This window comes from Leptinotarsa decemlineata, unplaced genomic scaffold (genome assembly GCF_025532065.1).
Source record: "Leptinotarsa decemlineata unplaced genomic scaffold, Ldec_3_MD MMD2_tig00000035_RagTag_RagTag, whole genome shotgun sequence".
Lineage (NCBI taxonomy): Eukaryota > Metazoa > Arthropoda > Insecta > Coleoptera > Chrysomelidae > Leptinotarsa > Leptinotarsa decemlineata.
In genome coordinates, this window is record NW_027412540.1 from 6,210,046 (window position 1) to 6,225,889 (window position 15,844).

Genomic DNA, 15,844 nt, shown 5'->3' on the forward strand with positions numbered 1-15,844 from the left:
TCTTTCACGTATAGTCAGTGGGCATACTTGAAGACTGGCTATAAATCAAATCATCTAAAAGAACAATTCGTTCAGGCCAGTCTCAACACCCTACACAGTAGGTTAATGGACTGACACCTATCAGAAAACAACTACTCCCCTGGCTAATACCACGAAGGGCGTTGGATTATATCCGACAGGTGTCAGTGCAGGATTCTTCACTGAAGTTATTCCTGCATATGCTGTTGGCGACACAACTGCCGCAATAGATTTTCAATTATTGGAACACACTTGCAGACCGGTTTCGGGCTGTTTGGCCACTCGTCAGTGCAAGGTAGTGTATATCATCAACATAAAGTCGATGATTTCCGATAATTGAAAATCGAATTCCGTCAGAGTATCATTCCTCGAACTAAACTGGAGACTACAACAAACAACAGGTTTGTCGTCGCTCCATCTGCCTATGAACGAGGTAACCACCTATGAACGAGGAATTGGGCAAATTTGGATATGCAGTTGGTTACCTCGTTCATAGGCAGATGGAGCGACGACAAACCTGTTGTTTGTTGTAGTCTCCAGCTTAGTTCGAGGAATGATACTCTGACGGAATTCGATTTTCAATTATCGGAAATCATCGACTTTATGTTGATGATATACACTACCTTGCACTGACGAGTGGCCAAACAGCCCGAAACCGGTCTGCAAGTGTGTTCCAATAATTGAAAATCTATTGCGGCAGTTGTGTCGCCAACAGCATATGCAGGAATAACTTCAGTGAAGAATCCTGCACTGACACCTGTCGGATATAATCCAACGCCCTTCGTGGTATTAGCCAGGGGAGTAGTTGTTTTCTGATAGGTGTCAGTCCATTAACCTACTGTGTAGGGTGTTGAGACTGGCCTGAACGAATTGTTCTTTTAGATGATTTAACTTAAATTCAGGTTTCCCGCAATGCACCAATTTTTATCAGGAAAACACTTTTCTGACAAATGGGTAATAAAACAGTTTCCCATGTGGTGAAAACTCTTTGAAACTCACTGTACAGTTTTGCTGAAATGGCGTAGGTTTGAACCAGAATATTAGGTTGTATGACTTATATAGATACTTCAGGTTTTCTTTATTATCTATCTTGTAGGCTATATCTCGGGCTATAACTATACCTGACAATACCACAGTTAATTGTTGATATTTGCCATCTACCAGAACAACATTATCAATGATGTATTGAAGATATTCAGAAAAGAGCCGCATGTGCTTTCTAACGCGACGTTCCTCTCCTAAACACATACTTCGTGTAATGGAGTTGCTTCTGTTCGCCTGAACAGAGATATGACTGCACAAGAAACTTCCAAACTGTCTGCTCACATTTCTAACGAAGTTTAAAATTTCCAACCCTCAATGACCCATTGCGCGCTGAAAAGGGGTAACGTAGCGACAAATGCTCGCTGTACCTGAAGATAATTTCCAACCAGATTCGAATGATGCCACGAGGACACCCTAGACGATGATAAATTTAATTATGGATGACATTTTGATATTCCACTTATGTACACAGTCTGTGGTTGGGGCAATTCTATTTAAAGTTGAGTTTAGACGACTATTTATAGATGAGATTTATTACGCATCTTTTCCATGATGTATGCGCGAGGTCACAAATGATAAATTCATCATTTTGACGATCTCGGCAATGAAGAAAAGTTAATCAAAATACAGCAGTTTTAGGAAGCATTCAAGATGAAATCATAATAACATATCAACATATTTACTTGAAGAAATAACTCCCAAGAAACATAAGTTCAGATTTTTTGTCTGACGCCTTTGAATTTATATAAAGAAGTATTCTTCATAAAATTTTTCCATTGCCTATTATAAGTCAAAATTCAACAGTAAAAGTTCATATATTATTCGTATACGAAGAAAGTCAAACATTTTTTGACCTAGAGTAGCTTCATTTTTAAAATATAAAAAAATTTGAATGTAAAAATGTTATTTGTGAATACAAAAAGTGCCCCTTTCAATTAAAACTATACTTCGTTTTGCAACTGAAACCATCAACACTGAAAATATTGTTTTATTTTTTCAATTCTTTCTTTGTTGTAGATATTGACGGATATCGTTTTTAGCTTACTTTGTTTACATTTTTAGATTTCTGGAGATTAATCTAGAAAAGAAAAAAACAACTTTTTGCCTTTTAGCTGCAATATATCGAATAGCAGTCCATATAGGAGTATTGAAATTATCAACACTCAAGGTGATATAATTAAAATTCACCCTGTGAATGAAAGTGAATATTAAGGTACACATATCGATAGATATTTGATAGGCATTTAATTTTCATGAAAATAAACTTCCAAATATCTTCTGACTATGCCACATGGCTATCCAGTTGAAACTAGAAATGATCTTTTATATAAAACGAAGCTTTACTGATAACATATTCTATTACAAACATATTGAAATTTTACAATTCATGTTGTTCCGAAAAATATAAGCATCGGTTGAACTAGTACTGTTCTTTGTATTGTACAGGAAAGTTTGAATTTTCATTCGCCCTCCATCTGCAGTTTAACAAAGAAAAAGTTCCATTCGCGGAAAATGTGACTTCGTCTGTATTCTTCTATTTTCCTGTACAAAATTCAAATCCACTTTTATAATACATCTCTATCCAGATAATGAAAAAACCTAGTATGGTTCAGAATTAGTGAATATGACACCTACTTTATTAACGAATTTTCATTCTTATAGTTGTTACTTGATGCTGATTTTAATCAGAAAAAAATATTTTTCAGGTTTCAATGAAATGTTTGAATTCAACAGAAAATTTCCGATTTTTCAGTTTATATTATCCCCTGTTAATACTAGCTATGAAATAATCTCTGGAATTCTGACTTACCCTGGCGCTTCTAGCTCCTTGTATGTTTGAATTTATTTATTTTAACAGAGCTGAACCTATGCCATGTTCATCTATTGTTTCATTTGATTTGTTTCCAAGCGACGAAGTAATAACACTTTTTGTTTATTGAGTCAAAACACGTTTCCACTTTGTTATGTCTAAAATTGGACAAAGAGTAAAAATAAATAATGAGTGTTTAAAAATCTGTTTCTTGGGTATTCAACGACCTGATTGTATAGGTTACTGAGCTCCCAAGATTGACGATATCAAACGCGATTTTATAGACTCAAAAAAATATGATGAAGAGAAAAATACTATACACCAGAAGTTATTATGAAATATTTTTGAAACTACTTCTTTTACTTTATTGGAGAATTAAATTCATATGACACCAATCAACCAACCAATAGAAATAATCAACCTCATTTGAGTTTTTATTATAAGAAAATCGGCTTTGTAAATAGTTTCAACAGAGGCTAGATTTCACGTCAGTAGGTAACATCAATATTTCAGCATTTCACTTTCACATTCCCAACTATTAATAATGAACCTATAATTGACATATGGTTCTTTCTGAATTGGAACTTGGCCAAGTTTCTGATAATCCTGAATGTTGTTATTTGTCGAATGCTATTACAAAATATGCCAAGACAGTTTTGATGAGTTGAATCCACATAGAACACCTCAATGATAACAATATGACTAGAAGGAAATAATCAAGTTTGTGGTTATGCGTCTATTTACTTGATGATCATCTAATTAAGTTATAGGGGTTCAAAAAGTAAAACATCAAGAATTGATTCAAATGAAAAGTATTGTAGAATTTGTTTTGATCCATACTAGATATAATAACGAAAGTACAGAAGGGCCACATATTTTTACTATTTGTTTCTTGGAAATTACTACTTCAAAACTCGAAGTTTCGACTTCAATCTGCAAATTTCGACTTCAATATCGAAATTTCGACTTATACCTCAAATTTTTGATTTTAATTTCGAGTTTAAAGTCGTAATGTCGAGTTTTAAGTCGAAAATTCGAACGCAAAGACGAATTTTCGAGTTCAAACCCGTAATTGAAAGTCGTAATATCGTGTTTAAAATCAAAATTTCGAGTTTGAAGTCGAATATCAAAAATGAACAAGGCTCCCCAAGGCGGTCAGTTGCAAAATCTCGGAATTTCGACTTTGAAGAAGACATTTCGATTTTAAACTCGAAATTTCGATTCTAAACTCGAAATTTCCACTTTAGAATTTTTTACTTTTATCTAGAATTTTCGAGTTCAAAGTCATAATTTAGTGTTAAAAGTCGTAACTTCGAGTTCAGAATCGAAATTTCGAGTTTAAAATCGAAATTTCGAATTTGAAGTTGAATATGAACGAGGCTTCCCAAGACAGTCAGTTGTAAAGTCAAGCTTTCGAGTTTTATGTCGAAATTTCTAGATCGAAGTCGAAATTTCGAAAATAAAGTCAAAATTTCAAAATTTAAGTTGTAATTTTCAGTTTGAAGTTATAATTTCGAGATTGAAATCGTAATTTCGAGTTCGAAGTCGAAATTTCGTGTTTAAAATTGAAATTTTGAGTTTGAAGTCGAATATCAAAGATGAACGAGGCTCTCCAAGACGGTCTGCAAAGTCAAGTTCCGACATCGAAAAATCTCAAAATTTCGACTTAGAACTAGAAATTTCGATTTTAAACTCGAAATTTCGATTCTAAACTCGAAATTTTGACTTTAATATCGAACTTTTGACTTTTATCTAGAATTTTCGAGTTCAAAGTCGTATTTTAGTGTTAAAAGTCGTAACTTCGAGTTCAGAATCGAAATTTCGAGTTCAGAATCGAAATTTCGAGTTTGAAATCAAAATTTCGAGTTTGAAGTTGAATATGAACGAGGCTTCCCAAGGCAGTCAGTTGTAAAGTCAAGTCAAATTTCGAAAATAAAGTCAAAATTTCAAAATTAAAGTTGTAATTTTCAGTTTGAAGTTATAATTTCGAGATTGAAGTCGTAATTTCGAGTACGAAGTCGAAATTTCGTGTTTAAAATTGAAATTTTGAGTTTGAAGTCAAATATCAAAGATGAAAGAGGCTCTCCAAGACGGTCTGCAAAGTCAAGTTTCGACATCGAAAAATCTCAAAATTTCGACTTTGAACTAGAAATTTCGATTTTAAACTCGAAATTTTGATTCTAAACTCGAAATTTCGACTTTAATATCGAATTTTCGAGTTCAAAGTCGTAATTTAGAGTTTGAAATTTCCAAAAAACAAAACATAAAAGTAAGTGACTCTTCTGCGCTTCCGTACTAGAAAGACAGTTATCACATTGATTAAAATGACATACTATTTGATTGATCGTGACTGGACTGGAGTGTTAACGCTCATACATATTCTATTAAAGATGAGTATGAACTTTTCATTATCGGCATCGTTTGGGATTAACTTGATCGTAATTTTAATGGTAATCAGTTTTCCCTACCAAATAACCTTTGGTGATCAATACGGCTGTCTAGTGTTTCAATTATGTGTCTTTCAAATGAGGAGTTGATACATGTATACTATCCATTTCGTTCAGTACAATATAATTCATTTGTCAATACATTTTTACCATAGAATGATAACATATTGAGTTGGGATGATCAATTTGACAATGCGTTATTTGAAAGTTCTACAATGCTATAATATTAGATTCATTTGATGCTCCTTTTCTGCCCTATCACGGATGAATTTTGATAAAGATCGAAACAATGCTTTTTGAACTTTTTTTCTGTAACGCCGATAGAATTTATCATAATATCTCTTAACATATCGAGGTGGCGACCCCCTTGAACCCGCCCTAAATACAAATACGCCACAGCTCCAGCACTTATTTTTGCTCTCAACGAATACCAAATAATTGCCCCACAGGATAGTGCAGATGCAGATAGTGCGTATACAAAATTGTGATGAATGTTGTTAATTCAGCCAACCACATGATTTAAAAATTAATGTTATATCCTATTCCTCTCTATCGCCAAAATTTCACGTGTTGTATTTCAATCATGAGTTGTGTTAATTCAATTGTTGAGACAGCAGAACCTAACGATATGAGGAATGAAAGAAAAATTGGGAAAATTACCCTAAAGTGTGACCCTCGATGGGACCTGAAAATAAATTTCACATGGATACTTTTATTAATTTTTTTACTATAAGAATAAAATGAGAAATTATTCGTTCATAATGAATTGTTCATCAAATTAACAAATACTCAATAAACTTATTTTTTTTTTTAGAATAAGCAGGAACCGAAAATTATTTAAAAAAATAATTGTTCTTTGCGTTTTTCTGCAAAAGGTAAACTTTTGCAGAAAAAAATACTTTTTTTTAATCAAGTATTTGCATAGATAAGTAATTAGAAGTTTAGAAAAAATCGAAAAAAACTAAACAATGCAAGCATTCGTTCATACCATTTCTTAAAACAATACGAACGAAAAATTCAAAAACATTTCATTCAGTAGCTTTCATTAATGACAAAAAAACAATCGAAATATTTGAAAAAAAATGTTTCAAGTATATGAGCTTTTCACTCGTTAACATTTTTGATTGTTTCTAAAAAAATAAGAAAATTAAGATTCGGTATTTAATTTTATTAAACACTTGACAGCTCGCTTGAGAGAATAACTTGGAGAAATTCCAGGCTTGAATTTAAAAAAAAATGTCATTGTTAAAACATTGTAAATTAACAAAAGTAAGTGTGTACGTATAATTTTGACATCAGCCTCGAGAAAGGCTTACAGTTTATACAGTTTATACACTATATTTCTCAAGTATAATTTTTTTTTCTTGATATTCATGATTGATGGATTTTTTTGCTGTGCCCGACGCATTGCAAGAACCCAACCAGTCATTTTCAGTTCCGAAAGGTGGTAAGAAATTTTGTGGTTTTTCTTTTCTCGATTGTTTATAACTTTTAAACTATCAATTTGCGGAACTTGGTTCAAGCCGTAAATTACTCTTGGTGAAATTAAGAATCTCGTTAAGAATCGAATGAACTCGCGAATGGCACATAATTTTTTTATAAAAACGAGCTCAAAAGTTGCGAAATGGCAATTGTGAATATACTATAAGAAAATACTACAAATGTATTTCACAATATTTTGATAATTTTCAAACCGGTGCCTTTACCATTGATTTTTGATGATTAATTGATATTATTTTCACATTAAATTTCTTTTCGAAATTGGCATGAATACATCAATCAGTGACAGCTGACAAAGCACAAGCGAAGTTGTGTTAGTAATTACGATATCTCGTGGTTCAATGACTATTTTGAATTCACAGCTGTGTATACCTAATTGAATCGCAATTGCTGGTGATTTCTCCAATTCAATGAATCGTATTCCGGATACATATTTGCTTAGGATAGGAAATTGAAGTACTGAAAATACATAAACAACAAATTTCTAAAATTCATACATAGACTGATATCGGGACATTTATTTGCAGTTACAGAACATGTGAGTATTTGTTCTTGATGACTATTGGAAAAAGTGTCAATTAAGTGACCGATTATTTTTGGGTGAGTAGGTAATGACCAATAACTCACATCACAGATGAGAAAATTCATTATTTTACAGTTGTTTGAATTGTTTTCTTTTGCAATCAAGCCTTGGTGATTCACCTATCTACTTCAAAATATGTGCCTAAACGTCAAATTTGATCATGGAACTGGCAGTTCCTTTTAAAATATATAGAGCCATTGGTAGAACTCGAGACTTGTAAACCAGCAATTATTCAAATTACACTGACGACATGTGTTTTATTGTTTTTGACCAGTCAATTTTCAAACTATACGAAATAAAATAAAATAAAAAAAGGATTTTTGAATGCTTCTTTTAGGTTGCTTCTTGTTATGAAATTCAATAATATAGCTCTCATTCGGCATATCCTTCACGAATGAATCACATTATAGAAGTTTCTGATATAAGTCAGAGAGAAAGTATAGTATTCCGCTCGCGAGAAATAGTCATTACTCGCTCGAGTGACACGACACGATGCTCGCCTGGACAAATTTCATTCCCACGAGTAATTACTAAATTTTTTGCAGGTCCGTGTCACGAACAGAAACACAAGATGAAAACACCAATAAATTTCACGATATTTAAGTAAATATTTTTTTCAAGAAATTATTCAGTTTCAGGTGAAAAAACGCGTGTAGGAACTTGAGATAGGTATTGCCTATGAATATTTTTAACATTGGTAATTCATTGGTCCTGTGTACTTCAATGATAGGTAGGAATGAATTCTACCTATACTTGAAGAAATTTGATGATGATGAATTATGTAATCAAGTAGTGACATATGATGAGAAATGGAAAATACAAACATAAAATTAATTTACATGGCTAATGTTATTATTAACCATTTATACTTATATGATTTCAACTTTGATCTGTTCTCTTCATTTTTTCATAATGCAAATGTTTAATGAAGGAAAATTTTATGCCTATACCCTAGTTGAAAATTGTAACGTTTTTATCTCATTTTTATTTCATAAAGACAGAATTCATAAAAAACTAGAAGTGGAAGTTTTCATAAAAATATGCATTAAGTATCCATTGATTAAGTTATACACATGCATCTGATAAATCGACCGTTGGGCTATGTCCTTGTAAATAATTGAATACATACTGATTTCTAATGTTCCTTAATTTTTCAGCAATCAACATCTACGAGAATATCTCCCTGGATCTCTAATGGGTATGAAATTATTTCAAGTTAACGAATATTGACATCCGGTGGTGGGTAATAACCGGAGGTGTGAATCAAGTACTTTTAAAACATTCCTCACTGATTATTATCGGTCGGTGAGATAAGATATGCTTTTATATTATTACACCAATAATAATTACTTAACAGGTTTGAGGTTATACGAAATTGCCACCACCTGAAAAAGGTAGATGACCAGTTATAAAAAATCCAAAAAGCAGGTAGGTGGTGAAATCATTGAACTTTCTTCTTCCTTTCAGATTGCAGTACAGTTAGTTAATTCTGAAGGAGTATAGAATGCCGTTTGTTTACTGAAGGTGGCGGCTAGTTCAGCATTACCGTGAAACCTGTAACTAGAGCAATAACAGGTTTTTTAAATCAACAAGGTGAACTGTCCCAAAAAATGACAGAAAAAGCAATATACATTCTTATGTACCTACCTACTTATTCAATCTTAGAACTTTATGTAAGTACATCTGTTTGACATATATTTTTTAAACATCGCAACAAATAAATCTACAAATAGTGACATTCCTATTCGAAAAAAAAGTCCAAATACAAATGGTTATTATGGTTTGGGGTCGTAACTTGCTTCTATACTTGTCATCACAAAAAAAATAGGTTATGTTACCTGTTCAACTTCGAAAAAGCTGCTACTTGGTTGGTTCAGTTATCAAAAAAAACAAAAAGGTGCAGGATAATCACAAAATGAAAACAAAAGAACTCTGACAGAAAAGACACTAGCACTGTTCAAACAAAGTACAAAAACAAAACAAGTCACTAGGACTTAGTACTGTTGAACACTCTTTATACCGGTGACTTGGTGATGACATCCATTTTCTTGATTGAATGGTGTGCAAAAACACGTTTCCTTGTCATAAGTTGTTTACAAACACTACGAGAAATTAAAGAAACAGCGCACAACACACCTTACAGACACTAAACAACTGCCGGAATGAATCATTTCTGTGAAAACGCGCAAGCCGCCATTGGAGAGGGACCCGCTTTATAACGTTGTCAGATGTATGAATATTTCCAGGAGTGCATGGCAATTTTATTTCTATACTGTTTTATTCATTTAGTGAATTTCAAACATAATAAATTTAATTAGTTCGGACTTTCACTGTCTAATATGATATAAGTAATATAATTCGAAATCTATGAAAGAACAAGTAAAATATATTGAAATGAAATATTTTCATTTCAGGTTATATTGCTTAATATAATCAATATTTTAGGTATTTATTCTGGTTTTATTTGTTTTTTTATAGTATTCGAATCATAGTAGGATCATAATACACAATGATGGTCCGAACTGATGAACTTCACTATGAAACATTGTCAACGACTTTCAAACCCAAACATCATGATCAAATGAAGTGAAAAAATCATATTCGTTTTTATATTTTGAAGAAAATATGAGAATGAATGTATCGCACCCTATTGTTTTTACAACAAATGTTTTGAGTTGTAGTGGTATTTTTTACAATTATGACCTCAGATGTGAGACAATAAGGAATTCTTTTGTTGGTAATGAGAATAAAAGGTTTATCAAAAAACTCATGCTGAACTTTTTTATCCAAAACACACCTTCATATCATCTACCGATATCGTTGAAAAATATAAGTGAGTCTTTCATTGGTAATGAACTTATTTAACAGACATTCTATGATTAGTTTAGAGGAAAAACAGAAAAAATCAAATGTTTTTCACAGAGGCTGATATTTGCATCGATACTTTATGCTTTCCTACGCATCATATTCAACTTCATGTTAGGAATCACACGATAAAAGGTAAGACCTCGTTAGTCCTGAACTCGCACAAGTTTCTCAACTTTTGAGAGTTGTCGTTCGTATGGGGGCGACAGCTGATTAACGGAAAAACAGATTTGGTAAAAAACTGCCATGAGCGTTATTAATATGACTAACAACTCCAGTAAGGCATTCAACAGTATCGTATAGTATCGAAATGGTGATGTATTCGCTAAAAGTTTAGAAAAAATGAGAAAGCTACGAAACCACCGCTGAGTACGTTTTATTTCTACACTTGGCAACGTCACAAACCGGATTCTTGCAGTAGATGAGCACGAGAATGGTACAGCGCCGTTATAGTTCGATCATCAATAAATATGAGTATTTTCAAATAGGACAATTGTATAGATTGTTAAAACAATTATGATTTAAAACCGACTAGGTAAAAAGACATTGAGATGCAAATGCAACACCAAAATCATTTCGATTCGACTTCAAAATACACAAATACCTACCTAAATATATATATATATATATATATATATATATATATATATATATATATATATATATATATATATATATATGCAACTGAATGAGTTTTCTTCATGTAATACAAATACTTTCATGTTTAACTGAATTTAGAACGCTTCTTCAACAAAGTGTGATTTGAGACTCGATTCTATAACTATTTTTCATGTCGTTTTTGATGCACTTTCATAGCAAATATACGAGTCGAGGAACACAAGCTAGCTTACCTAAGGGTCTTTGAATAGCAACTCTGCGAGAATTTACCCTTAAAAATTTGAATAATTTCCACTTTGCAATCACGCTGGTAGTTGAAAGTGTGAAATTAATTGACCAGTACTATTCGCACTGTTGTCAATTCAGCATATTGAAAATTGACAATTCAATTTCCAGACTGTATACTTCAAAATAACGATTTTTTTTTGAAAAATCATTTTTCAGTAGTTTTTGTGGTTGAACAATGGGATATGCACCTGTTCTCTTCACTGTCGAACTGGCCCCACCATATAGACACTGTAAACTCAAGTTTATGTGATTTTCTCTTTAAGGTGGAAGGTTTTAGTTTTTTTGATACAAAAGGTTTTAAGATTTTCAGATGACACGAAGTTCAAATTCGCCATGTAAAAATTAAAATTGATCAATATAGAAATATTTTGTTGTCCGGACTTGTCTAGCCAAAAGGAATAAATTAGACAGCCATAATAGTAGTTTGCCGAACACATTGAAGGATGAAATTGAGGAATTCACTGTGAAAAATGAATGAAATTCACAGGAAAGTTACATTGCTGAATAAAGGAACTTCACACTGTAATAACGGTATTCAAAAAATTATCGTCAATTATTGGTATATTTGCGGATTATTTTCTATTTGAAAATTACATTATATTGCAGACATTTGGGACAAATTAGTAATTACTCGTGAGTTTTTGACCAGTTCCTGTAAAATATTGTGAATTCTAGAAGAATTCCCAACATAGGCCTGCAAAATTGGATAAACTTCTCGCCTTCCGATTATCTGTCATTTCTAATATATACACTAGGCAACGGGAAAAATAGGTGTGAAGTGGAATGAGTTTCCAGAATTATGTATTCGAAAGATTGTACAATGGGTAAGAAATTAGGAATGTTCTAAACAAAATAGTCCAGGAAAAATTAGGTATTTCGGTTTTGGTATATGAGAAGAGCTCCTCCACGAAATGATTTTTTAAAGTTCACTATTCAAATATTTATTCAACTATTCATCAGAGCATAGATCCGATAAAATAAATTATTGATTAACAAAGCATAACTTTGTTGTTTTTTACCGACGGGAACTTATTTTTAAAAATCCATCAATTTTTTAATGAACATTTAATGTTGTTAAAATTTATTTTCGGTGAAACACTATTTTCAGCGGTTTCATCTTTGGTAAAACAGGCGCACACAGTCATATTTTCAGCGTTGAATTAAAACTATAAATAATAGAGTCCGAACTTTTTATGGAGAATTTTCCCCTCTTTGAGAATATTTTTGTTTAATTCCTTAAATATTTATATTTTCATTCATCATATATATTCATATTTTCATTATTATTAACAAAAAACCGAAATACCTCATTTTAACTCGATTATTTTGTTTATGGCAATCGTAATTTTGAACCCACTGTAAAATGCGTCGAATATAATTTTCTAGTAGCCTCATTCCGAATCAGATGAGCCTTTGGTCATATTTTTAGGAGCTTTATATTATCTATTTTCCACATTTTTCAACTTGTTGCCTATAGTGTAAAAGACTACTGTAAGGTTCGCATGACACGAGAAACTTAAGAAAGAAAACCAGCCATATTAGAAATACGTGGACATAATACAAACATTTTGGTGCCTACAATATGCCATAACCCTCCAGTTTTTAAAATCAAATGTATTGTTATGCGAGCCAGTGAGCAGTATATAGTGTAAAAATTTTAAGGTTAGAGTTTTTCAATCAAGATTGTATGTAATTCTATAATCGGGGGTAAGTAAAATAAAGTTTCGTAAAAATTCGTAATCCGTGTTTATAATTTTGAGATTTTAAAGAATTTCACACCAAATCAAATGGTTGTTTTCGAACATAAACACCTTGAATGGTTAGGAATATTAATAATAGTTATTAAGTATGATATACTTTGAAGTACTGATACCCACTCAACCAATCTACTCAGTGGAAAGTTTCATTATACATATTATTCTCTTTGACTTTCAAAATCTGAATTCTCTGAGGTGATGGAAAAAAAACAGATTTAGTTCAATTTACAATACCTACAGAATGTTGGAGTTAATCCCAAAGTTACATTTCGAAATTATTCTATAAACGAAAATAATAAAATAAAAAGATATCATCAAAAAGTTAAATGTTTGCAATATTCAATAGAATATGTAAATTTCGAAAGAGTGATTGATCTGGATACAGTGTGAATAAATTATTATTTAGTAACCTATGCAGGTGAATTTATAATGTAATGATCCATTTCAACTCTCAAATTTGAATGAACAGTAATCTCAAAGGTTTCATCATCAGAATATATTTTTTTGTGTTTATTTTACTACTAGCGACCCTCCCCCGGCTCCGCAAGGGTGCAATGCTGATGATACTAAATATAAATTCATTTTCATTTTTCTTCGCGGCTGGCGCCCCAAATGGAATATTCAAAAATTATTTTTATTGCACATCTACACATAAAAAGAACCTAAATACAAAATTTTAGCCTCCGAAAATGTAGCAGTACGGAGAAACAGTGAAACGATAATTTTCATATGCAAACACTCCCCTTTTACCCCCATGGGGGGCTTCCCTGTTGGAATATTTGAAAATCCTTTATTAGTGCGCATCTAAGACCTAAGCAGCACATATATACCAAATTTTAGCTTCCTAGGACTTACCACTACGGAGAAACAGATAAATGAGTGTTAATGAGTGAATTTCGGGGTTATAAGTATAGATTTGGTCTTGATGGATGTGATGAATTACGAAATATTTTTTTCATGTTGAATTATTTTCTGTTGAGTTCTAATGTATAAGGTTGCAAACACATGATAATCATAAGTGTTTGTTTTACATTTATATAGATTTATATTGAAAGATATATTTGAGAAACCCGTGGGTTGGGCTACCTATCGGGCGCGTCCTCAAGTGGCGGATAGGGGAACGGCCAGGGGACTGGAGGCCCTGCCCGGGAAGCCAATGTGGCCCTACGGACGGGATCGCCGGACTCCTGGTCAGTGGCAGAAATAAGTAGGGTGAGGGGAACTGAAACTCCCAAGAAGTCTTTGCAAAACATGACACCGTGGACCAGCCTACCCAAGCTAAGGTGTAAGGAATCGTGCCGACAGCTGAATGGCCGCAGGGTGATATGCGGTTACGAACGATCCCCTTGGGGAAATGGGCAAAACCTCATTGTAATCAGCCTACGAGCGCCCATACACGAGCCACATTTTGCGGTCGGATCGACCACACAATTGCAGTCGCGTTCAAGCGAACTCAAGCCGCCCATAAGAAATACTGTACTACACGTACACGGGCGTTCACAAAAGTCAAAACCGACGTCTGCAGTCAACTTGGTGCTGATCTCCGCCGAGATGTCATCGCGACATCCGCCGTACACTAACCACAAACTTGCAGTTGTAACCAACCGCGTACACCGTGGTGTACTTTTTCTCATATTGGTCTCACAGCATTAAATTTTTTATGTCAGTTGCCTTAACTGCAAGTACGGTTTCTGTGACCGCAAGTCGACCACGAAAATGTAGTTGGGTCAACCGCGAAGTGCAGACAACGTGACCACAATGTTGTGGTTGCCTCAACTGCAAATATGTGGTCCGTGTACGGCCGGACTACCTCTCGTAATGCGGGGCTCTGCCAGAGGTGACCAACCCTTCCCTTGCTACTCGTGGGAACACACGTGAATGAAACAAACACAAAAGCAGAAACAACAAAAACAAAAACCAATCCCGAGGCTGGACAGAAGTGCTCACCTCAATCTAAGGCTGTGGCTGGGGATGAATAGAAATGTCCAACCCAATCTACCGCTTGGAATGAGGCTGGACATAGCAGATCACCTCGTGATGTAATACAAAGCCAAGGCGTAAGCGCATTTGCGGCGTCACGGCCAAAAGGAGAAAGAGAGCAAAGGAGGCAGGAGTGGCAGCAACTATAAGTGTACCCTCCTCCTCCACCACTCTACTCCCAACAGCAAGGGCACTTCCTGCGGCTCAGCCTTGAATGAAAGCAAGGAATCGGCTGTCCCTGCAGGAAGGCTCCCTTACTTGTGCACCTCCACGGAGGGAACCCCAAGAAGGTTGAAGAAGCCGCGCAAAGACAGTAATGTCGCTGCACCTTCCAAAACCTTCGCGGAAGCCACCGTGAGACACCTCAATGTTGCCTAAGAGAGTGTGTGTCCGGCGAGTCTTGGCCTACACCTGCCAATATAAAGGAGATGTCTCCAAGTGACCTGTGAACCTTCCTCAAAAGAACAGGGTGGACAACTCCTCGGGAGGATGTACAATGGGTCACATGTGGCCTAAGTGCTGTGGGTCTACACTTACCCTCCCTACTCTACAGATACAAGATATTTTTGAGAAATATTGTTATACTGTGAATTAGTGTTAGTTACCACCTCATCATGTTTCTTAGATAGTGTTTTTTTATTGTTAATGGAATCTTTGTACCTATTCTTTGGAGAATACTGTTTTGGGTTTTTAGGTAGTGTATTCTCTACTGGAATCTCTGTATTCTTTGGAGGACACTGTTTGATCCCGAATCGAATGAATAAATAAATAAATCAATTAATTGATGTAGCCGTTACTACGCGGTAGGAGATCATCATGAAAAATGAGGAATAAAACTTTTTATATTTTTTTATACCACTCTTATTTGTAACTAATGTTACTGCAATTCCGTCCTATAAAGACATTTTCAAACAATCACAATTATTATTATTGT

General features: G+C 33.9%; 1 protein-coding gene across 7 annotated transcripts in view; it reads right to left on the bottom strand.

The window, feature by feature from the left end:
- LOC111514188 (ras-GEF domain-containing family member 1B) overlaps positions 1-15,844 on the bottom strand; it is a 378,228-nt gene that overhangs the window by 150,978 nt on the left and 211,406 nt on the right. For 2 of the 7 annotated variants that reach the window (XM_074171794.1, XM_074171793.1), the window contains exon 1: positions 9,241-9,574. The exons of the other annotated variants lie outside the window; for them this stretch is intronic. The gene's annotated coding sequence lies outside the window, so the exon portion shown is untranslated. Of the gene's footprint in view, positions 1-9,240; positions 9,575-15,844 lie in introns of those variants that run through there. 7 annotated transcript variants of the gene reach the window in all.